The sequence below is a fragment of the Nyctereutes procyonoides genome, unplaced genomic scaffold, assembly GCF_905146905.1.
Source record: "Nyctereutes procyonoides isolate TBG_1078 unplaced genomic scaffold, NYPRO_anot_genome, whole genome shotgun sequence".
NCBI lineage: Eukaryota > Metazoa > Chordata > Mammalia > Carnivora > Canidae > Nyctereutes > Nyctereutes procyonoides.
In genome coordinates this window covers 211386-215927 of record NW_026575013.1, presented here as the reverse complement: position 1 = coordinate 215927, position 4542 = coordinate 211386, and the positions used below count along the sequence as shown (strand labels likewise).

At 44.3% G+C, this 4542-nt stretch overlaps 1 pseudogene; it reads left to right on the top strand.

Moving 5' to 3' along the window:
- The first annotated feature begins 1265 nt into the window (after positions 1–1265).
- LOC129519328 (immunoglobulin heavy variable 3-74-like) lies at positions 1266–1709 on the top strand (annotated as a pseudogene).
- The last annotated feature ends 2833 nt before the right edge of the window (positions 1710–4542 follow it).

Genomic DNA, 4542 nt, shown 5'->3' with positions numbered 1-4542 from the left:
GTCAGCTGGTTCCCTGGATTATTGTGAATAAAATCACACAAGAATCATCCAGTGGACAAAGAGGCTCAACCTTATATCACCCTGATAGATGGAAATAAATCTCCCATGGGAAAATTCCCTTCTCTGAACTGGGAGGGGTGAACCATCCTCAGCACCAGAACCATCTGTAGGGCCCAGAAGGCTGTGCAAACAACCCTTGTCAGTTCCTCACTAATTCACTGACCCAAACCCAGAATCCTGGCCTTATATCTCCACAAACCCAAGGTCTTGTTGGGTAATAAGCATAAGGGCTGCCTACTTTGTTCATTGTCTGTGTGTTGTGTTCTAGGGAGCTCAGGCATATGCAACATGGAATACATACTCTGTCATATGTCTACAGAGTAATTAGTCCAAACAAATAACCAAGAAGAAGAGAAGGAAGCCCGTACAATGGCAATGACTGGAATTCCATTCTGGAAAATTTAAGAAACAAAGAAAAATAAATACTTAAATCAATAGATTCGGAAAAAAATATTTGTATCCATATGACATGATCTGTTGCAGGTCAAACCTGATAAGCTCCAAAACGAAACCCTTAGTTAATGAACAGTTTCAGGGAATATAGAGGATACAAAATCAACATACAGGTAAATCTAGGTTTCCACACAGTAACAACCAATAATTTATATTTTAAAGATTTTATTTAATTATTCATGAAAGACACAGGCAGAGAGAGAAGCATGCCCTAGCTTCTCCAGCAGACTCCATGCTGGGACCCCGATGTGGAACTGGATCTCTGGACTCCAGGATCACTCACAGAGCAGAAGGCAGACCTCAACTGCTGAGCCACCCCAGCATCCCTAACAATAAAGTATTCACAATGTAATTTATAAAAACTGATTACATTGACACCGGTGTGAGAAATATAATATGTAAAATTAAATATTCTGAGGGAAGTAAAATACTGTCCACCAAAAGTACCTAAATTGTTGAGAGATTTTTAAAAGTCATAAAGAAATGCAAAGGTAATTTTTTCATAGATTTGAACACTTCATAATATCAGAACGCATTACACAGAGTGGCCTACAAATGTAAAGCAATCCTTGTTAATAACTTGTAAAGAATCAAATCTAGGTCTAGTGCTGATTATATATTCAAAACACATGCAAATAGGAGCACTCATTAAGCCAGCCCAGCCTCGACCCTGCATCTGGGAGAGGAGGCCCAGCCCCAGGACCCCCAGGTGACCCCGTTCAGGGATCAGGAGAGAACTCAGACAAACAACCATGGAGTCTGTGCTCAGCTGGGTTTTCCTTGTCGCTATTTTAAAAGGTAATTCATGGAGAACAAGAGACCTTGAGTCTGTGAGAGGAGGTGAGTGAGAGAAACAGGGGATGTGGGACAGTATTTTGACCAGGATGTCTTGTGTCTGCAGGTGTCCAGGGTGAGGTGCAGCTGGTGGAGTCTGAGGGAGACCTGATGAAGCCTGGGGGTCCCTGAGACTCTCTTGTGTGACCTCTGGATTCACCTTCAGTAGCTACTGGATGTACTGGGTCTGCCAAGCTCCAGGGAAGGGGCTGCAGTGGGTTGCAGGTATTAGCAGTGATGGAAGAAGCACAAGGTATGCAGATGCTGTGAAGGGCCGATTCACCATCTCCAGAGACAACGCCAACAACAGGCTGTATCTGCAGATGAACAGCCTGAGAGCCGAGGACACGGCCGTGTATTACTGTGCGAGTGACACAGTGAGGGGACCTCAGTGTGAGCCCAGACACAAACCTCCCTGTAGAAGGGGATCGGGACCACCAGGGGGTGCACACTCCTCACTACTTCTGTCTTGAAGGCCCAGGAGCAGGTGCAGATGGAGGTTCTGGGCAGGTTTCCTGTCAGGGTCTGGGCTTCCTCTCCAGGGAGCTGTTTCCCCCCAGGGAGCTTCTCTGGACGAGGAATTTGTTCTTAACTATTCAGCTTCTGATTTGAAAACTTAGATTCTTTAGGAAAACAGCTACTTTACATGCACAGAAGACAGAGTTGCTTACACTTATTTACTATTTCCCCAAATATGAGAAATGTACAAATATCTCCATGTACCTCAAGGACTAGAGGGATCCGGGGATCCCTGGGTGGCTCAGTGGTTTAGCATTTGCCTTCAGCCTAGGCCATGATCCTGAAGTCCCAAGTTCGAGTACCACATCAAACTCCCTGCATGGTGCGTGCTTCTCCCTCTGCCTGTGTTTCTACATCTTCTCTCTCTGTGTCTCTCATGAATAAATGAATATTTTTTTTAAAAAATAGGGACCTACAATCCATGCACAAAAAAATAATACTTGGTGTAGTGATAAATGAGAAGTATGATCAGGAGAAGAGGCAAAAATTATGATGTGATTATAAAAGTGGACTGACGACTCACCCAGAAGATGAAGTGGAATCTATCGCCTTCCAAGTTATCAGCTGATTCTGAAGGTCATTTGTGTCCTTGTGCAGGGACCAGAAGCTTTCACTGGATCTATGAGAATCCTCAGGGTGAGGAGCTCGATTGGAGGAGCATTCCACTTCCAGGATATAAATCATTGATCCTTCAGGTGCTGATATCAGCCCGTTATGTGTGATCTCTACCTTCCCCATGTTGAAACCTAACGCCCTGGTGATGGGAGGAGTTGGTGTGGCCTTAGGGTGCACTTAGGTCAGGAGGGTGCAGCATCAGGATAAGACCAAGGTCCTTGGTCGTCAGGACTGGGAAAGCTCACTGCCACGTGGCCCAATGTGAGTTTTCGAGGAAAGGATGGGGTAGGACGTGGGCGCTCTCTAGACACCACATCTGCCTGCACCTGGACATCAGGCTTCCCAGACTCCAGAACTGTGGGAATGAGTGTTGTTTAATCCACGCAGACCAAGTACGATGTTCCAGCAGGGGGCAGGCTAAGATATTGGTGACACGAGAATCCAAGCCCTGATGATCTGGTCTTTTCTGCTGCATTTGTTGTGGTAAGTCCCTGATAAGTTCCGTTCATGGGGTCAAGGGCAGATTTCTCACATGTTCCCTCCTACACAGAGGATGAACCTGTGGACACTCTTAGGACTCTGTGATCAAGTCCCAGTGGACACGCAGGGAGAACCTTTACACAGGGAGCAGGGGGCTGGGAGATTGTGGAACTTTAGTGTAAGGATGATGATTTACCAACCTTTCCAGAAGATGGGGATGTGCTGACCCTGTGGGACCTGAATCTGAGCATCACCGACCAGATGCTGTTAGACTGATGTCTGTGAGGTCAGGACAGCAGTGCCCTTCCTGCTTTCAGGATTCCTTCTTTGTCTGCATATTTTGTGAATTTGAAAATGAAATGCCTTAGAGAAGGTCGAATTTGTTGAATTTCATGAGAGTATCTGTGCTTCCTGGATGTTGAGGTCTCTGTCCTTCCAATTAGGGGGCTTTTCAGGAATTATTTCATTGAATAAACCTGCCACCGTTTCTCGGTCTTCATTTTCTGGGCCACCTATCAAAGGAATGTTATTGTTTCATAAGTCACTGAGTTCTCTGTCTAAGTTTGGGGACAATGACTTTGTTTCCTTATACTGTTCTTTCGTGATTTTCCACAATATTATCTTCTATTTCCCCAATATGCTGTTCTTTCATCCGTCCTCTTTTCATGCATTTGGGACAGCATTTCTGTAATATCAGTTTTAATTTTGGGATGACATCGGCTTATTTATCTCTACAGTAAGTGATTCTTGAGTGTCTTCAATGTTTGCTCAATCCCAGTTGTATCTTTAAAAACATTGTTTTAGATGCCAGCCTATGTAATCTAAGCACCTTTAACCAGCCATATCCTCAAGTGGGTGGATTTCTATGATGAACTCATAGAAGGAAATGAAGTCTAAAAATTTTCTTCTTTTATGCTTATCCTATTTGTAGTAGCTTCAGGAAGTAGTTTCCTTCCCTGCCCCAGCCCCACAGCTAAATCTCCCCAACACAGCACTCCTCACCACCTACATTCCAAAACGTGTTGATTTTCTACTTGCAGACTAGCATGTTTTGTTCTTTTGTCCTCCAATTGATTTCTTGTTAGCTCAGAATTATTTGATAAATATCCAGCTGTGTTCAGGGATGACACAAGCCCAGGGTCCCCTGCAGGTCTGACATCGTAACTCCTCTCCCCTTGTGTTAGCAAAGAAGATCTGAAATAATACAAGGAGGCAATATGCATGACACCTACAATCCTCATTTTAGTAACCAAACGAGAATAAAAACTGTTAATTGACCTTCTTTCTTCATCTACCAAGTATATACACTCTTTGATTTCAGGAACCCTTCAGCTTGTCACAGCCCATTACCTGAGAGGGCGACCAACACCTTCATCCTGAAGGGTCTCTGCTTGGTCTCCTCCTTACAAGCTATTGGTACCTACTTAGCGCTCTAATCCAGTCTTGAAAGGAAATTCCACTCATCTCAAAAGCCACCTGCATCAGGGATGTGAAGACAATTTTAGTCTACTGAGTTGCACTCTTAAGTGGTGTCTGAATATCTGCAGAACCATCTGTGTATGAGGATCCGCTTTTCTTTCC